Source organism: Pteropus alecto, unplaced genomic scaffold (assembly GCF_000325575.1).
Source record: "Pteropus alecto unplaced genomic scaffold, ASM32557v1 scaffold18, whole genome shotgun sequence".
Taxonomy (NCBI): domain Eukaryota; kingdom Metazoa; phylum Chordata; class Mammalia; order Chiroptera; family Pteropodidae; genus Pteropus; species Pteropus alecto.
Window position 1 is genome coordinate 552,591 of NW_006440649.1, and position 20,750 is coordinate 573,340.

Sequence of the window (20,750 nt, forward strand, 5' to 3'; positions counted from 1 at the left end):
TGGAGAGACAGAGGGGAGACAGCAGTTAGGGGGAACATTTTATAAACTATATACACGTCTAACCAATGCCCCGTATACTTGAAACGAAAAAAAAAAAAACCAAAATGTAAAAAATAAAGAAAGAATAAAAGGAGACGCATAAAAAAACATTTTTTTTTTTAATAAAGTAAAATAAAAAGCAAATGAAGACGTGACTGGACATGAAAGGTGGCGTAATTCCTAGACCGTCTCTTTGACCTGCTATAAAAGTAGTGACCCAAGGGCTAAGATTTCCCGACCTATCACAAGCGACGAGGTTCAGGGGCCAGAGCGACTCCACAGGGATCCTGACACGTGCCGCTTCTTTAAAATGCCGTTAGTAAGCGCCGGGCGGCAGGTCAGCGACCAGGGCACTGTCCCTGATCCAGCGGCACCAAAGACCCACTTCCCAGACGTGTGCTACGAAGGTCACACGCCCGGTCAAGACGCGTACCCCCGGGCTCCAGAGCCTCTGCTGGTCATGCGTGCACTGGCTCGGATGTCACCTACCCTCATGCCTTGAAACACTGCCAATAGCACGTATGTCACGGGAACCGGCACGGAGCCAGCGGCCAAGTCAGTCACCCTCGAATGAACACGTACCTTCCAAAGTAACCAGGCTTCGTGGTTGAGATGTTTACATACGTCAACAGGACAAGACAGCTGATGAAATTCGCCGGCAGGAGGAAAGCAGGAAATCGCGACACGGCGCGTGGCATCTGAAGAAACGAAGGCACCCAGGGGGCCGTGCTGCTCAGTGACCTGTGCCCGCAGACGACAACGTCACCACACCTGCCGGACGTGGGTGGAGGGGCCGGGCGGCGGCCTCGGTGCTTCCCGGGGAGAATCACGCTGAATCCTCACACCAGGGGAAGGCGTCTGCGACGCAGCCTTCTGCTCACGGACCTGCTTAACGTAACGTGAGCCGAGTCCATGCGGTGGCCTCGCTTAAAGCTCCTATGAAAAAACACTTCTTAAATACCAACTTGCTGTTCCGAAGCCCTCATTAAGGATGCGACTGTCTGGGAACCCTGAGACACTGAAGCTGAAGCTGAAGCCACAGGCTGGTTCCACACAGGGCACTCCGGGACACGGTGAGCCACGTTCTTGCAAAGATGTTGACGTTTCTTGATACATTTTAGCAGAGGCTGGGCCTGATTCTCATCATCTCTTAGGGAACACTCTGCTCTAGCTTCCCCTAAATCGCACTGGATAGAAATGACATCACAGGGACAGACCTGACTCAGCATCCTCAGGAGAAACCTGGGCGGACCCGAAATGACATCCAGAATGAGAACTATGGTGAGGACCGGGCCGGTGGCCTCCCCCCGTCTCAGGGGTAGATAATCTGGTCGGCGTGCAGTGAGCTTCCTTTGACTTAACCCTCACGCTTCTGACATCTTTTCAGAATTCAGACACCTGCACGTCTGCCCAGCACAGGGACCTGGCCGTCTCCAAGGAGACCAGCTTTTAGGCAGACGACCCTTCTGGCGACACTGAGTATCTTAGAGCAGACTGGTCACCTTTGATCCTACTGACATTGGGGACTGGGTCATTCTCTGTGCTGGAGGCGCCCGGAGCACTGTAGGGTGGTTAGCAGCATCCCTGGTCTCCGCCCAATGGGACAACCGAATACATCTTTAGACACTGCCAAGTGCTGTCTGGTGGGTGGAGGGAGACAAAAATCTCCCTTGATCTTGTGAGAAATCAGTCCTAGAAAGAGCCTCACGGGTGAGCCCGATGCCTGGAGTGTCTCAGGGAGACGTGTAAACTCCACCTGTTGATCCGACCTGGCGGACGAGAAGGGGCAGCCCCGATCAGCCACCAAAGACACGCAGAGAAAAAAACATGCCATCGCGCGAGCTTTCGAAGCCCTTCTCAGCTCACACGCGGCACCTGGACAGCCAACCTGACTACTCTGCATCCAATTTCCAATTCCATCCATGAGCACGGACACGGTGAATGTCCCCGAAGGAGGGGAAATGGAAACCCTCGAAGCTGTGCGTCTGCCACCCCGCAGTCGGGGGGCAGACAGCTGCTGTCACACGCCGCTGAAGACCGGCGCCCGCACTGACGCCGGCCGTGCGGAGGGGCTCCCGGCACGGGGATGGTGGACACGCGTCGTACACGTCCGATGTTACAGCCTCTTGCATCACGTCGTCGTCGTGGAGATGGAGTCTATGTTCTAACAAGATGCTCTCATTCACTGCTGGAAAGGAGTTTATCGGACAATGCCGTCCCCCTTGGTGGTTTCACACAGGGTAATTCACACATCCACAAATATTTGGGGTTGGGGGGGACATAACAATAAAGTGCCTGGAACTGTGAGATAATGCCTACTATTTTTTCCTTCAAGTACGTTTATATTAAATAAGACCCAACCTCCCCCCACCCGCCCCCCCTGGGCCCCATGTTTGCCACGGAGCTCATCTGGGAATGATTTCGATTTAACTCCTTGGATGACTCTGTTATTAAGTTACAGGCCCACCCGTCCTGCGTAAACCAGTGGTTTTTGCCCACAGAATAAAAACGAGGTTCACGGAATAGAAGCATTGTGCCTTTTTTTTTTTTCATCGGGACCAACATGAACTGTCTGGCAAAAGCTGCTGGAGCGTCCTGACGACAGACGCGGCCACAGTCTGCAGCCTCCCTGCCGAGGCCGCCCCTGCACCCGGCCGCGGGCGACCCGTGTGTGCCCGAGCGCAGGACACGCTTCTATTCCTGCCACCTGCCTCTCCTTCCGCCTCCCGCCGTGCGCAGAGCCGAGGTTCGGCCTCTGTCTCTCTGCTGCCTGCTCCAGCGTAGCCATGAAGCTGTACATCACTGTCACCGCTCGGACGTGTGCGTGTTACTAAAGACGTGTCTCGGCGTCGGGGCCACCTCTAAAGGCGGGTTTTCGTTTTGGGGGGGCAGAGGGGGCTGAGAAGCGGGGGTGGGGACCACCTCCGACTGGTACTGGTTAGCATTCTTAAACACCTCTTCGCGGTACTTAATACGTTAAAGCTCCTTCGCTACAGACTGCGCGATGAATTGTTTCTCTCTTTGCCAGAGATCGTCAAGACGGGTCTGCAGAAGGCCACCTTCCCAAGCGCGTGCTAAACACCTCGAGGGGTAAACGGACAGACACGCAGGTGCACGCACCCCTCAGTATGCTGGTGAACGGGGTGTCCGCTTTCCCTAATTTGAGAGAAAAGGGTGCACAGGCAGACAGTGTTTCTGTTTTTCCCCTTTTCCAATAAAGCTGTTAGAGCAGAACGCGTGACATCACTGCCATGTCAGGCTTCTGACTCACGACAGGCACCCATTCCCTATTCTTGCACTTAATGTACAAGCCGCACGGAAGGTGGATGTCCGCCTGGCTGTCCTGGCCACGGCACCACCGGGCTGCGTGCCCGCCCGAGGCCTGACCACGTGGGACAGCTCCACGCCCTAATCTATAAGGCGGGTGTGCAGCGGGACCCTAACTACAGACCAGGCCAGCCTGGTGAACTGCAGCGGCGTCTCGCAATCCTGGCACCGATGACGCGTGAGGCCGAACCGGTCTTTGAGCTGGGGCCTGTCCTGGCCACCGCAAGATGTTGAGCAGCATCCCTGGTCGCTACCTGCTAGGTGCCGGTGGCACCCCTGAGCACCAGTGTGACACCCCCAAATGCCTCCAGACACGGCCGGACGTCCAGGGAAGACAGATGAATGCAAAATTACCTCCTTAGAGAACCACTGTCCTCAAGAGAGAAAGTCACCACACTGCTTTCCTGCTTCTCGCCCGAAAAAAGGCCCAGGTGAGTCTGACTCGTCTTGTGTCACAGGCCCACCGGGAACCTCACCAGATGCACCCATCAAGTAAGGTTCCGGGTAAGCCACTGGCCACACGTGGCTACTTCACCTTAAACTAAAATTAAATCTAAAACTCGGTTCCCCAGGCACACCAGCCACCTTTCAAGTGCTGAGGAGCCACGTGTGGTGACAAGTGGCTCGTGGCTACTCCACTGGACAGCACAGCTACGACAGCTCTGTCTTCACGGAAAGTCCTGTGGGGGGTGGTGCTCCAGGCCACCCAAGGAGCTCCTGACTGTTCTGACGGCCACGCATACGTCTAGAAAATCTCAGGAACGGAGGGTGAATACAAAGGAACCGCGGGTCAATTCAAAGATCTGGGCTTTGGAATCATAAGCAGCACTCGATTTTTCAAAACACGCAGCGCCTGTCAAAGATTTAAAGACCCGGAATGTCTACAAACTCACCGCTCGATCCTTGAACCAAAGCTCGCCATTTTAAGAACCGTGTATTTTTTTAAAACGGGAAGTCAGAAGAGAAGGCACCGACTCCAAATTCACAATGTTGCAAAAACGTTGCAACAAACGAAAGATCCGTGAACCTGTAAAATATTTGGACTGGCCTAAAATGACGGGAAGGAGGAGGAGAAAACGGCCCACAGCATCCTCGGTCATTCATTCAGCCGAGCCAGGGGCGGAGAGCTGCGTCGATGACCCCCTCGGTGCAGGGTGTCGCCCAGTGTTTTCCGATGGCTCTGGGTCCCAGATTTATTCCCCTGGAGTTGTCCCAGTTCTAGACACTGCATCGTCCTTAACAGTCCTGGTCTGTGCCCAAAACAGAGACGCACAGAGACGTGGCGTTGAGTCCCGGCTAGAACGTGCCGATGTGCACGGCTTCACCTCGACCCAGAGAAAGACGCGTTCCCCTCGCAACGTGGCCCAGAGAAAGACGTGCTCCCCTCGCAACGTGTCCCAGAGAAAGACGTGTTCCCCTCTCAACGTGTCCCAAAGACGACGTGTTCCCCTCTCAACGTGTCCCAAAGACGTGTTCCCCTGGCAACATGTCCCAGAGAAAGATGTGTTCCCCTCGCAACGTGTCCCAGAGAAAGACGTGTTCCCCTCTCAACGTGTCCCAAAGACATGTTCCCCTCGCAACGTGTCCCAGAGAAAGACGTGTTCCCCTCTCAACATGTCCCAAAGACGTGTTCCCCTCGCAACGTGTCCCAGAGAAACACGTGTTCCCCTCGCAACGTGTCCCACAGAAAGACGTGTTCCCCTCGCAACGTGACACACACCTGTCACGCTACACTTCACTGGGGGGGGTGGCGGGAAAATAGATCGAAACACGTTTAAGACGATGCTTATCTCAACATCCTCAACTTAAATAAAAGGTACATTTTCATCTTAAAAATCTCCCTTTATTGTTCTGATCGCCACCAGCAGCTCGTTGGGCTATGCTGATCGTCCTGTGCTTACGTCCACACGAAAACTTGTACCCGACCGTTCACAGCAGCAGCAGTCACCACAGCCGAAGAGTGAACAACAACCCAAGCGTCCGTCGACCGATGAACGGCTGGGCCCCACGGGCTGGGTCTGTCCGTGCAGTCAGTAGCATCACCTGGCGACGAGGAGGAATGAAGAGCTGATGTGCGCCACGGCATGGATGCGCCGTGAAGACACGATGCTACGTGACAGCAGCCAAGTCCCCAAAGGTCACACGTGGTACGATTCCATGGACGTGGAACGTCCGGAACCGGCAAATCCATGGGGAGAAGCAGCTGGTTGCTGGTTGCCGGGGGCCAGGGAGAGGGAGGAACAAACGGAGAGTGACCGAAACTTTGAAATATTGAAAATACTCTAAAATTAGACTGTGCTGATGGCTGTACACTCTGGGAGAACGCTAACCATCAATCATAAACGTCAAACAGGTGAATCTGATGGTGTTTATACTGCATGTCTCGATCGAGCTGTTTAAAACAGAGGCTTTCGTTACAGGTGCTGTGCCCACCTGCCACGGAGCATGATCCACGAATGCGCTCATCACGCCCAGTCACTTCTCCTGACGGTAAAGAGCCAAAGCTCAGGCTCCTGCTCGTGGACCCGGGGCGTTTGGGGACAATGAGGACCTGGACCTTTGCACCTGGCCCTTTCTATCGTGAAGTCTGTCGCAGTCAGGGTTCTGGGGGGCAAGCCACCGCACCGACCTCCAGGGTCTATCCATCAGGCACAGACATTTTGCGAGTCAGTCCGATTGTCAGCTGAAGTCACAAGAGTGATTCTCAAACGCACCCCTTACCGCCATTTCCAACACCGCTGCACGGCCCAGGAGACCCCACCTGCATTGTGCGGGTACCAAGATCCCCAGGGGGACCCCTCCACGCATCCCAACCTCACTGACACGGGGCTTGGGGTGCAGCCTCTCCTCAACCTCCACAGACTACCTGGACCCCAGAACTTGCTTTAGCCATCGGGACCGCAAAGCCTCCTGGGAATGGGCGTGGCCTTGCCCGGCCCGGGCAGCTGTGTGAGGTCATCACTCTCTCAAAGGGAGCCCCATCCTACAGCCTCGCAGGGCTGGGGCCACGGCAGAGAAGACGCACGGCAGGAGACAGACCTGTGAGACAACGTCTTTATTCAGAGTTGGACAACTCTCCACAGCTGCGGAGCTTCGAGGGTTCAAAAGCCACATACCCACCTGCTCCCTGCTTATCTGAATTGCACACAAGATTAATATTCTACCTACAGCCGCTGACAAAGACAAATGCTGACCGAGTGCAAAATGACAATATTCCACGTAAGTAAACGCTGTGAAGAGCGTTCAGCTAAAAACATGACATTTGCAACTAAAATTTGGTGTTTCAGAGAAATGTGTATTTTGTAAAGCAAACAGTGTGTGGTCACACAGAAAAATGTCTTTAAAATGGATGCAAAAAAAAAACCTTTAAAGATCAGTAAACACTTTGCCGTTCGCCACCCCCAAGGTGACCATGTAACGAAAGCAACCAATATGTCATTAATCTAACAGAGAGACTATAAAGATCTGAATCATACTTCAAATTATTCAGCACTATAAAATCAGATCCGGTGCAGCCTACAAGCCGGGAAGCCTCCCTGCGGTGACAACCTGCCTGACACAAAAAGCTTTGCTTCAGGTTCACCAAACAGAGTGGACACAAAACACAGCGAAAGACAGCACTTTAGCTGGTTACTCTGCAAGAAGTAACGTTGGGGCAGACACGCGTTTGGAAGGGCTTAGAAGTGTCACCAGAGCACTTTGCAAGGCAAACCGCTCCTGCTGATCAAGATTTTGTAACGGCTTTTTAACCGTCTCAACGAGCCGGGTTCGAGTTCCACGCCTGCCCCCTCCATGTCCCATCCCCCAGCCGTAAATGACGTCAAATCTTCGCCGGGGCAGGTGCTCCACGCTCCGCATCCAGCGTGCGGCCTCTGCCGAACACACGAACGCATCAATCGATCTCTATTCTGTCGTCTCGCTTTGCAGCAAAAGGTCCAAGAAATCCGTTTCGAGGGTCGCACGCCAAGTCATAAACTCATCCGCGTCGACGAGACACCCCCGCAGGTAATGTCTGTCGTTGCTTCGGGATTAAGTACTGCAGTAACATGTCACTGATTTTTTTCTGGGCGCAGCTGAAGCTACAGATTCACGTTCCAGAATAATCCAGAATCGTTTCTCTTTAAAGGCAAGGTGTCGTCCTGCCGACTACAGGATATCAAAAAAGTCCATACGCACAGCCCAAGTTAATACTGCTGCAGATGAGCCAAGCCCAGGGCGTGGAAAGAGAAGAAGCAAATTCAGGGACAGGTGGGGGGCCGTCCCACGCGTCCACAACTGAGCGGAGGCATCCGTGAAGGAGGGGAACGTGACAGAGGTCACACCGCGAGAGCAGGTGGCGGGAAGCGGACTGGGAGAGGGAGCCGCCCTGGCCACCGCGGCCCTGCCCTAAACACTTCCTCTGCCGCTTTGACCTTTGGAAGGTAAAGGGAACAGAGCAGCAGACGGGAGGGACACGTAAGCCCATGTCACTTAAGCACAGTTCCCACGACACTGGAGCCCCGTGTGACCGGCACGGGAGGGAGTCCAGTCCGCGAGGGAAGCAGTGCCGTCTGCGGCCTGGGTACGACCTGCCCTGTCTGCACACGGAACGGAATAATTGTCTACGTAGGAACGCCGGTCCCGTGCCCGACGTGATGTGCCCACGCTTCAGACGCTGCTTTGCAAGCCGCTCGCCCACCATCGATGAACGGACGGATAAGCAAAGAGGGGTGTGTACACCCCGTGGAGTATCGTTCGGTCTTCACAAGGAAAAATACTCTGACATACAACCCAGGTAACCCTTAAAGACGTTACACTGAGCGAAATACGCCGGGCACAAAATACGGTACGATTCCATTTATCCGTGGTCGCCAGGAGTTCAATTTACAGGGACAGAAACTTGAATGGTGGCTGTCAGGGGCCGGGGATGGGGACTTCCTGTGTCATGGGGGACAGCGTTTCAGTTTGGGAAGATGGGAAGAGGTGTAGACACGGCAGGGCTGATGGTTACACAAGAGCGTGGGCACACTTACTGGCACTGAGCTGCACACTGACACCTGCTTAAGATGGGAACCCTCACGCGTGGCCGGGGACACTGTAAACCGGTGCAGCCACTGTGGAAAACAGTATGGAGCGTCCTCAAAAAATTAACGGTAGAATTATCATATGACCCAGCAATTCCTCTGCTGAGTATTTAAGCCTCACATTTGAAAACATTTATCCTTAAAGATCTAGGCACCCCACGGTCACTGCGGCATAATTCACGGTGGCCGGGACACGGAAACAACTCGTGTCCTTCGACAGATGACAGGATAAAGAAAAACTAGTACATCCCTACTGTGGGATATTCCTCAGCCATAAAAAAGGTGAAATGCTGCTATTTGAGACAATGTGGATGGATCTGGAGGCTACTTGCAAAAGTGAAACAGGTCATCTAGAAAAAGTTGAGAACCATATGATTTCAGTTATATGTAGGACAAACAGACAGAGACTTACGGACACAGACAACAGCTTAGCGGTTACCACAACGGGGGAGGGGAAAGGTAGATCGGGGTAAAGGGGGTCAAATATCTGGTGACAAAAGATTTGACTTTGGTGGTGAACACGCGACGCAATATACTTATGACATATTACTGAACTGTACACTGGAAACCTATATAATTTTATTAACCCATGTCATCTAAATAACTATCATCAAAAAGTATACTTGCCACTCTTAAAACGGTTAATGTGGTAAATTGTATGTTATGTACATTTTATCACAATAAAGAAAGAATCCTTTTTAATCGGTATTGATTAAAGGCACGAGTTTTCAGTGATACTCTTCTCGGGGGGATGATTTTTATGTTGTGGGTTCCATCAAAAATTTGCTCATTATGCATATGGGTGTCTTATAAAGATGGGACATTTGAAGGATTCCATAGTTATTCTAAGTAATAAAACTCAGAGTTACTATCGACCGTAAAACACAAGTTATTTTCCTTTTTAATAGGGATTTAACTTAATAGAAATATATTAACTTATTCTAAGTAATAAAACTCCGAGTTACTATTGACCATAATAAAAACAAGTTATTTTCCTTTTTAATAGGGATTTAATAGAAATACATTAATGTGTGTAAATTAATTAAATAATTAAATCATCACATAATTTATTCAAATAGATTAAATCATTGTATTAAGTTAACGATGCCATAAAGCTGAATCATGAAACAGCTCATTTACTCTAATATGAATTTAATTAATATAAATTAATAACGTTGAACTGAATTGACGTCTATGAATTATACACATGACCATGTTGTCAAAAATGCATTTCTTAATGCAAAAAAAAAAAAAAAAAGAAAAAATTAGGAATAGAAGCCCAGGTCTACGGCCTTACTCTTTGCCGAATTTTTAGTTATACTGCGTACAGCTGTAGGTCCACATGTCCCTCTTTACTACGGGGCCTTGTTTCCAGCACCGACGGCTGCTAGGCTACCATGAAGGACAGTGGAGGGCAATGGTTTCCACACGCGAAGGGTTCTGGCCACCGACCGAACTGGCCAGCCTCAGTTCTGCTGCCACTTGGGTCCAGACAATTCTCTGGTGTGGGAGGAGCCAGGGAGGCTGTCCATGCACTGTAGAATAGCCCTGGTCTCTCCCCGCACCAATGCCAACATGTCACACACATACACACTCCAGCTGTGACAATCGAATTAGTCTCTAGACTTGGCCAAGTGTCCCCTGGCAGGAAAAATGGGAACCCTCAGTGGATAACTACCGTCCTAAATCGAGAAAGAGATATTTTGGGAACTACCCGTGTTTATAAAGAAAAACCGAAAGGAAACAGTATGAAAAACAACATATTTGGATGAATGTCCGATTTGAGTCCCATTCACGAGGCTTTCAAAGCGTTACTTGGGAAGAGAGTGCACGGCTGGTGGCTGACCTCACGTCCCCGGCTGACTTGGGTTCGAGAGGAAAGAACGACCCACTTTTTCGGGAGAATGCAGCTTTCCCGATGACCGGAAGTGTCTGTGGGGATCCACGTGTGAGTTCTGGGTGTGAGAGAAAGCGGCTGAAGACAGAGGTCGCTCGAAAGAAAAAAACGTGGAATAAATCTTAACCGCGGGTTGGAAGGCAGCGGGAAAAGCTGCATCGTGTTATCCGACGACGCTTCATTCGGGTCTCTGCATCGGCTGGAGACCACAAAAAGCAGTTCTACCGAATTATCCACAGAGAATTCACGTCTGCAAATCAACAAGCCAGGGTTCCTAGGGCGCCCGGGAAGCTTTATCGTTTTCGATAAAATAGATTAGCAACACCTCGCTCACTGTACACCCCCCACACTGCACCCCAGACTGGCTGAGCAGGTGCCACCTTAGCATGAAAACCCCCCAACTGGTTTGGCCTTGAACATGGCAGGCCGCGTGGGTGACACGCGTCAGGCCCTGCGCCATCCTTATCATGACGTCTAGTTCTCTCCACCTCTCTCAGAGTCATGGCACCTTCGAATTAAAACCAGCTAGGTCAGCTGTGCCCTTCTTGGATTGTACGAATAAAAAGGAATCGGCGAGAACTGGGCACCCATCGCAGTTACTGACACCCCAAAAAGAACAGGAGTCGGAGACTAACGAGGAAGCAGAGGACAAGCCGTCAGAATGAGCAACGCACACACACACACACAGGGCCAGGAGAACGCAGCCCCAGAGCAAAGTCTGTACCTGGGGCTCTCGGTCACTTCCGGGCTGTGAATAAGAACGAGAGGTGGGAAGAGAAGCAGGCGGGAGAGGGAACACACCTGAGTCTTAGGGTGCTCTCACGGGTCTGTCCGCTGCACTACAACGCGGCCGGGGATGGACACACTGCCCACTGCACAGAAGAGAGACCGAGGCTCAGTGGATCGGATCCACCGCCCGGAACTTCTCGAGGGCGCAAGGGATGGATGCGGGGAGCTGTCAGCTCCGTCGGACGCCCCTCCTCTCCTTCCTCCGCCCTCACGTTGGTGGCGACAGTGATCAAAATAAGGGGCGCGTGAGCGTTCAGTGCTCGGAGGAGCTGACGGTCCCACGAAGACTGGAGTTCCTCGGGACGACGTGCACGGACGCGTGGCCTCTGGGCACGGAGCCAGGTGCTTCTCTGCAGCCATAAGGTGGTGTGGACCCAATGGTCCACTGATTCAGACTTCGAGTGCCCTGAGCGCTGACAGCTACGGCTTCCTGAGGTCCCAGGCGCAGGGGGGACTGGAAGCTGCCTCCGTAACTGGACTCTCTTTCTCCCCATCATCCCCAGTGGACTCCGAGACGAGGCAGCTCCACGAGAAAGTCAGGGCTGCCCCCTCCGTGGTGACAGCCTGTGCGCTCGGTGCTCCTGTGTGGCAGGGGACTCATTTTCTGTCCGCTCAGCCAGAACTCTGTCCTGAGCAGGGTCTGGACGCAGAGAAGGCCACCACGGCCTCTGCTCCTCTGGGAACGGGGTCCTGGTGGGGCTTGAGCCAGTGCCAGGACACAGAGCGCACAGGTGGGAGCTCCCCAGGTGACCTAGGAAGGCGTCGCCTCTCAGGACCATGGCTTCCTTGTCCGGACTATGCCGGCAGCAACCTCAGTGGGCTGCGTGAGGAATGAATAAATACACGAGGGCTCCGAACAGCGTCTGGTTCACCCTGAAACCTGTGCACGCATGTCCACAGCGGCTCTACCCGTCACAGCCCCGAACCAGAAAGATCCTCAACGCCCGCCGACAAGTGAATGGATAAACACCTCTGGCACGTGCAGACCGTGCTCCACGGCTCGGCGTGCAGAAGGCACGAGCTGCCGGTCCGCACGGCCTCCAAAGGCGGCACGTGTCACGGTGCCACTTACGAAACCCTGTCGAAATGGCAGCGTGAGCGCGCGTGAGAGCTCGCGGCTGCAGCTGGACGGGGCGACCACAGAGCACGGGAGCCCAGCTGTGGTCACGGGCGGTTCTGGATGACGGTAGCAGTGGACGAATGCATGCATACGTGTGACATTTCACACGCTGTTCACACGTGCGCACACGCACGCACAGAACGGGGGAGACTGGATGCGGTCTGCGTGTGTGTCCACAGCGGCCACCTCGCTTCCCTACTTTGGAGAATGAGGTCACTTCACGTAAGATGCTGTCACTGGGGGAAGGCGGGCAGGGAGCTCTGGAACTCACTGGACTATTTTTTGCAACGTCTTGCGAGTCTCGAATTGTTTCAAAATAGAAGGCTTCAAAAATAACAGTGTCTGAGAGATGAACCGATGAACGAACGGGGTCTGCTCGTCCCATGCGAAGTGTTTGCCACAAAGCGAGGAAATGCTGTGCCACGCACTACGATGCGGACGGACCCTGAAAACGTCACGCTGGGTGACAAGGAACAAGCCCGTGACGAGGACCACGTCACGCTTACGAGGCCGTCGATGCGGCACGCCCGGAACGGGCGGACCCGTGGAAACGGGCCGTACACTGGGGGTCGTCGGGGGCCAGGAACGGGAACAGACTGCTAATGCGTACGGCATCCCTCTGGGGTTGCTGAAATGCGTTAACATGGACGGGTGACAGTCGCACACCTGTCTGAACGTAATAAAAACTACCGAACTGCCCACTTCGCATGGCTGAACCGTTACGACGTGAGTTCCATCCCAATAAAAGCTGTCGCCAAAACATGACAACGTCCAGCACTCGCTAACTGCCAGGTAAACGTTTTGCCATGATTTACTATTTATTCTCTCCTCCCCTGTGGGACTTGGTTATTCTAAGATTCCATGCGCACGATGCCCCTGTTTCCGGCAGGGCTGTCTCCCTCAGGGGCGTCCAGGCACACAGGGATGGCAGCTCTCACTCTGAGAGAGTCGAAGTTTCCTGTGGGTATTGTGCACACAAGGTCAAGTTCAAAGTCCTTGTCTTGCAAGGTCAAGTTCAAAGTCCTTGCCTTTCTCACAGGCCTGCGCTCCATCCGACTGGCTTATCAACTTGAAAAACAAAATAAAAGCTTTCTGGTTTCTGGTTCCTCACCTCGGCCCACAGAGTCCCCGTCTAGGACACATTTCTTCATCAGGCAGCAGAGTCCCAGCCACTAGCAAAGCTACGTCAGGCCTCCCTCCCACGAGGGGGGGTCCGGCCTTGCTCGGCGGCTCCGGCACACGCTGAGACCCTTCCTCGGAGGTCCCACAGCAGAGGGACAGCCGTGCACACCACGGCTTTGTGCCGGGCCCCCTTCTGTGCCCCCATAATGCCTCCCCCCCGCCAACCAAGACCTAGCTCGCACGGCGCTGCAGAAGCAACAGCTTCAAAAATGGTCACAGAAACGTATCTGTTTTTCATACAGAAGTCTAAAAAGGACACTCCCGATTTGGATGAAAATGGCCCTCAACCGTCAACCGGCCTTGTTCTCAGGGAGTCTGTATGTACCCCAACAACAGCCCATGCAGGGCTCAGACGGGAGGAAAATGCCTCCCCAGGGGCCCACGTCACGGGCCCTGCAGCCTCAGGAGGCTGCCGGACAAGGCCTTTGCGGAAAACCCTGGCTGGGCCACCGGTCACGACGCAGCTGCCTGTCACTTCCCAAACACGTTCCGAGACAAACACACGAGCCCGAGGGCCCGCCGAACACCTCTGTGCACGACGAACGACTGACCTCGAACGCATGTGGGGAAAAAACAGCAGAAACTGGGCTTCTTCAAAAAGCCTCGTGCAATAATCCTGTCCACACCGCTTTCCTCGAATGCATGACCTCCAGAAGCTACACGCAAACCGAGTTCGCTGTGACGTGCCGATGCACGCGGACAGCACGTTAGCTAGCAAACCCGGCCCTGACAAGCAGCCTTGAGAAATCACCGTTTCCAGAACATACCGCCGCCGGTGCAGCTGCGTGTAATCTTTAAACACGGGAAGAATACGGAGAGGCGGACAGGACAGTCACTCCGTAGTACGAAATCCATGTTACGATGTCACTTACTCAGAGCCAAGCGTGGGGCGAATGCCTTCCTCCTTCTGGGGTCTTCGTGCGAGCCCGTTTTCTGTCTTCAGTTACCTGTTAATGAAAAAGACCCCACGGGAGTCAGCAATGGCAATCACGAAATCCTCAAGCACCCACTCTTGACCGCCGCACAGCAGACAGACGCCTGAATTACGGGCATCAGGAAATCGGAATAACCCCCATGCCAAGTGGCCAACGACCACTGCTGGGGACCCTTCCCGCACACAAGAGACGACGCCACGCCTCACGCACACGACCGCCCGCCACGTTCATGATCTGAGGACCTATGACGAGCACATCAGCTCAAAATCTGGGACATCGTCTCCACGGTCACGACAGACACGGTGCGCTGCACCGTCCCGCAGCACGTGACGTGAAGACGCAGGTGTCTCCAGAGCCCGCGCAGCTCAGCAAATTCTCACCCCCGACAACTCCTCACTCCATCTCGTGGGACAAGGCGACAGGGCTCGCGGCCGCTACGGTATTGGGGGCCCGGAAGGTCTCCATCCTGGCAGTGACGTGGCGCAAGGTGACATGGGACAGTGGGGACACTGATCGAGTAAGCACGTGCACGAGCTCCATCAGCAGGGGATCGAATGAAAGGCAAGCTACGCAGCGGGACAGGAAGTCACCACGGGGCACGGAGCTTGCTGTGGGGACGGGGGCGGGGCTCTGGGAGGTGGCACAGGGGCCAGGCTGTGGACACAGTGACCGTGGTGCGAGGGCGGACGGCTAGCGGGCTGGGCGGCAGCAGGGAGCGACGGCAGGACCACGGCAGGCTTCGCAGCCTGGGGACAGGGGACAAACCGGCGGGAAACACCATGGGACGACTTCCGGCTTCCGGCTGCAGCAGTAATTTACAAGGCAGCGCCGTTTCCTGGGACGGAGAAAGGCTGAAGCCCTTTCTTTACATCTTGACTGGGAAGAGCCCGTCCGATCTCCAAGAGTTGGGGAAGCAGGTCATGAAACGCAGCCGTCTGAGCCAGTGGGACAGGTCGCGGCTCCAGGGACCCGCCCTGCCGCTGCGACCTTTAAAGCTTCGGGCGCTTCTAAAGCGGGTTCTTCTCACTGACGGCGGCGCGGCCATTGTGGACGAGGCGGCCTCCGGCGCCGTGCGTGCTGAGCGGCGTCGCTGGGCTCGACCCACGAGAAAATGGTGGCGACCCACTGCCCCCTCCTCCCGAGCTGTGACCACCGAACCGCACGCCCAGACGCTGCCAAGTGTCAGCAGGTGGGAATGCACAACAGGCTTGTAAGGACAAATGTCTCCCAAAAGTCAGCGAGGGACTAGCAAATAACAGCTGCTGAGAGACGGATGACGGGGAGGTCAGCGGATGACAGGACGCCAAGGAACCGCACTGCGTCCTCTGCATGCGCACACTGTCTGGAGGAAATCTAGGGGGACTTCACAGAGGAGGCGAGGCTCCTGCCGACTCAGATAGTCAAGAGAGCAGGAAGAGAAAGGGGCTGCAGACAAGACACGGGGGCATGGAGCGGACGCAGAGGTGTGTAGACACGTCGGGTGATGCTCTCGTGCTGCTCAGCAAAGGGCTGGTGACACCGCAGAGCCGGAAGGCTGGGCAGTGCAACGAACAGCGCTGCCTGACCAGCACGGGGAAGACGGGGCCGTCTGGGCCACACACCCACGCAGGAGCAGGGCCCCCTGGCTCGGCCTGCTGAATCATGGACAACCATGGACGGGCGTGGGGGCTCACCACAGGGGAGGGGACAGCCAGTCAGGATGCAGGGACTCGGGGAAGAAGGAATCCAGCCTGACCAGTATGGACCGACCTCAGTGCGTGGCCCCCTCAGGTAAGAACACCTGCCGGGCGGCAGTGCTGGCTCAGACACCAGCCTGCTGGTGGGGGGGTGACCCAAGACTCTCCTTTCCGACCTGCACCTCAAGCATCCTGCTCCCAACCCCCTCCCTGCCCCCCAGAGTGAAAACATAACAGACCCTACTCTTCCTGGCTCTGTTTTCATTAGAGAAAGATCACGAGGGCTCCTACCCCCCGCCAACACCACTCAGAATGCTTAACTGCGTGAAAACGCTGACGAACTCGCCAGGTGCCTGACCTACTTTATGGGCCATTCTGTCTGCATCCACAGCGTTACTGTGCACACAGGCTGCATGCCGACACTACTCAGAACGCTTAACTGCGTGAAAACGCTGACGAACTCGCCAGGTGCCTGACCTACTTTATGGGCCATTCTGTCTGCATCCACAGCGTTACTGTGCACACAGGCTGCATTAAAAAAAAAAAAAGTAAAAAAAAAAAAAACCGGACCAGAGTTACAGGCCTCACTTTGTTCCTAATGAAGAAACTCTCCCTCTCTCTCTGGACCAGAAGGTTCCTCGGCTGTGAAACGAGGGCATTAAATTATTTATGACGTTTCATCCGCATCGAAAAAACCCGAGGAACCATTTTCCTGTTGACTTCCCTTCGCAGATTCTAAGGGCAAACACTAGCAAAGCAACGAAGCAAGAATTTGCAGAAGGATTGGGAGGGAGGGAGGGAGAGAGGAAGGACGGACGTCTGTGTCCGTCTGTCCTGCAGCCAGCCGAGTGCGCGAACCCACGCAAAGGGCGTAGCAGGCTCCCAAAGTTGCCGCCAAGATGAACATTTCGAGTCCGGACACATTCGCGTTGTGCCATCATGAAAATGTGACGCTTTCGTCCGCTGCCTCACCCAGACGGAGCAGCGGCTTCAGATGCAGAGATGACGCCTTCAAGAACACATTTCAAATCCTTTAAATCAGCGGCCCTCACGTGGGCCAGATTTTGCCCCCTGGGGATCCTGGCCGATGTCTGAAGACGTTTTTAGTTGGCGGGACCGGAGGAAGAGAAATTTGCTGGCACCTAGTGAGTGAGGCTGGGATGCCACTAAATACCCACACAGGTCAGCCCGACCCGGCCGAGGATTATGCACCCGAACATCAGCGCGGCCAAGCCGGACCCCACTAAAATGTCTATATCTTTCCAGGACGTAGATTCTATCTACTTTCATCTTGCAAAGCATTTTCACTCTTTTTAAAGTCAAACATGTCTATATAGTTTCAATAAGTAAAATACAGGTCAGGCAAAACACTCCTCGTTTAATTAAACGCTTTTCAGGACGGCCTCTCCCGAGAGCTCTGTTTCCCAAAGCGACCACCTTCGAATCTCAAGAACCGCGTGTATTTACGGCCGTGTCCGCTGGTGTTGACGGCCGCGTTTCTCAATAACCTGCTTCCTATCGACTTGAGTTATGACTTCATTACCGCGCGTACCGATGAGGATTCGGGGTTTTTTTTAAATGCCCACCGCCAATCCTGTGTTTACGCCCGACGTGTGCCCCACGGCTGAATGTTCTGGGGTTAAAAACACATATTCTTTCCACGATGGGACGGGCTCAGCTCAGTTGAGTACGGAGACCTTTCCTGAGGCTACTGGCTGCCTCTGTTTTTACTCCTTAATTTCCTCCGATTCTTTGAGAATCCTTCCGACATCCTCTGCCATCTTTCCATGCTTCACGTGGTCAAAACTCTCAGAGAATGTGTCAGAATGTGTCGCCACTGGTCCCCCGCCCTGCAAACTCTGCTCCCCAGGCCTCCCTTCTGAAGCTCCCAGCCTTTCGGTGTCAGCGTCGGGCGTGCCGAGCCCGGAAACCACAGTGACCTTGGGACAATCCCTTCCGCCTCCGTCAGTGCCTGGGATCCCCACTCTCCCCCTTCCTTGGTTTACACTCTTTTGGGGGGACACGCTCTCCAGGAGCTTCCCGAGCTGTGACGTACGAAAAGCTAAATTATACTGATATCCCGAATATATATAAACAACCGCATTCCATCCGTAACTAACCAGTGCGGGAATGACCGCGAAATCCTGAGTGAAAATGATCTCCACAGACTTCTGTGCTCAGTCTGTCGTGCGACCTCCACCGTTGCTAAGAAATCGGACGTTATTTCTGATTCCAGGTCATTTTTATGACTTTTGGTTTTTAATCCAGAGGAGTCCGTAGAGACCGCCTTCGTCCCTAATACTCTGAAATGACACAACAGTGACGTTCACGCGGTAATTTTTTTCGACGTGCTTAAGGCTTTTATTCACCGATCTAGTCGCCTACTGTGAAATTACTCTCTTCTTCAGATTTTAGACTGTTTTTTTTTTCTTGTTTGCCTGGAATATCTATTAGGCAAAAGTCTGGGTAGCCACTTCTCATCTGATATAAAACTTTCCTACCCGCACTGGCCAATGAGGCAGCAGCGGCCACATGCGGCGGCCGAGCAGCCGAAACGTGGCTAAGACACTCAAGGCTTTCGCGTCTACGTTTTTATTTTATTCCAAATTGATTTAAGTTTAAACAGTCGTGTGGGGCCAGGGGCTGCCACACGAAGCGGCACAAATCTAACGATTATGACAAAGGGGAGCCGGAAAGAGACGACGATGACAACAAAAGTAGTGGCTTCTGTGTCGACTCTGAGGTAACAGTACACACGGGTTCAGGAGAAAAACAGACTTCAACTTCTCTATCTCGCCACGAGTCGTTTCGGTATCAGGTTCTCCGCTGTGATCCCTTACCGCCTCCCTCCCTGTAGGAACTGGGGGACTTTTTGAGTCGTGTCGCACACGCAGAAACATCCATTCGCACCTAGGCTTGGGGTTGAGCACACCTAGTGTAGAAACGGGGCCACTGGGCTCCCTCTCTCCCTTCTCCTGAGGCGGCTCACAAAACAGACACCTGAACTGTAACACTCACTTCGCTCACAGCACGAACAGAAGGAAGCATGAAACGTGACAGAACCGAGGGACAGACCGCGGCCTAGCTCCCGACACCCCGAAGACTGCGTTCGGAGAGCCTCACCATCGCCGGCTTCTTTCCACCTGCTTTGCTAAGAAGCACCCCTTCTGCAGAGTGGGTGCTCCAGCCGGCAGGCCCCAGGAAGGCATGCCATGCGTTCTCTGTGTATCGGCTCGTTGGTTGCTTCGTTCGTTCATTCATTCATTCGTTCATTCATTCATTCAACAAGTACCACAAACATAATCCATTGTTGTCCAGACACGCTATAAACAAGGACGGAGACAGAAAACAGAACAAAGCCTCTTTGCTGTGCCCGCTGCAGAGCCAGAGGGCCCGTCTGCATCTCTGCGAGCCACGGTCGCTAACGCTCCGTGCCCAGAACACAGCGGCACGTAACAGGTGCGCCTTTAAAACAAAGGGCCGCCTCCAAACGGAGACTGTTTTTTTCCCCAACTTCGAAGAAAAACAAACATAGCAGCGCTGTAGGTATAGAGAAATAAACATGCAGGGGAAATCATTCATTTCTTATTTAAGGATCAACGGGAAAACACGTTTTCTTTATGCGTTGTTCAGAGAAGTCGTTCGATATCCATTTGTTCCTGCGAAATGACATTTTATTATGCGTGCAGGTTTTAGTTCCCTGTAAAAGTATGAGCTATTCAAATAGAGAGAGACACTAAATGAGACATTTACATAAACTTGATTTCTCCTTTCATGCGTTATGAGGCTGACTAACAAGTATTTCATGCTCCTAGAACTGGCAAAATCAATCGTCCTGATGTGTGTGGCTGCATGAGTACAGACACACGTATCCTGTACCCACACCCCACGCCGGCAGCGTCACTGGCCGCGTGTGATAAATGAAAATCAATCCCCAACTCACACCACGAAATGCCAAATGAAGTCCATGTACGAAGACCAAGATGTGATTTGTCACATGGAAATCTGGTACGAGATAAGGCAATCGCTTGACCCAATTAAGCTTATAATGATATATGATCCATGGAAAGCTAATTCCGACGGAAAAAAACAAACCCACCTAATGGCGGGCACGTATTCCCCAGCCTCGCACCTTTTGAGAGAGGCCAGGCGCCTAGCTCTGAGAACTGCCATCGCCGTTAATGGCTCTTTGTCCCTTGTCCATCTCCAGGGAACGGAAACTCACCCTGTGCATGTCACCGTCTTGCAAGCTCCCGAGCCTTGGGGCCAGCGGCGTTTGTCTCCTCTGGCTCCAGAACGAGAGGCAGAGAGGGAGACGGAGCTGGCGTCAAAGCATCAGCGCCTTTTCTGGTTGGGACACGGCCATTCTGGGGCACGGTTGGCCTGCTGATTAAGAGCTTGGACGGAAGGGCTGCGAAGGACTCTCCCCCACACCTTGTGTGTCCTTGGGCCAGGCAGCCTCCCACCTCCAAGTCCTCGTCTGCATAATGGGGAGAACAGGGTGACCCCTCGCGGTGCTGGGGTGCACACCGCCGCTCGGGCAGGGAAATGACAGAGGCCCCTCCTCGGCACACCGCACACGCCAGGTAAGGTCGGCTGCAACTGCTTTCGACGTTATAGTCCATATGCTATGACATCGGCTTGTCATTAAGCAGCCATGTGGCCCCAGACGGGAACCCGTGAGCCTCCTATTTCCCTGTCCTGGTAAATCGGGGTGAGGGA

General features: G+C 53.6%; 1 protein-coding gene across 1 annotated transcript in view; it reads right to left on the reverse strand.

Annotated features, from left to right (window-relative positions):
• TBL1X (transducin beta like 1 X-linked) overlaps positions 1-14,364 on the reverse strand; it is a 95,749-nt gene extending 81,385 nt beyond the window's left edge. The window contains exon 1 of the mRNA XM_025050985.1: positions 14,290-14,364. The gene's annotated coding sequence lies outside the window, so the exon portion shown is untranslated. The remainder of the gene's footprint in view (positions 1-14,289) is intronic.
• Positions 14,365-20,750: the final 6,386 nt, after the last annotated feature.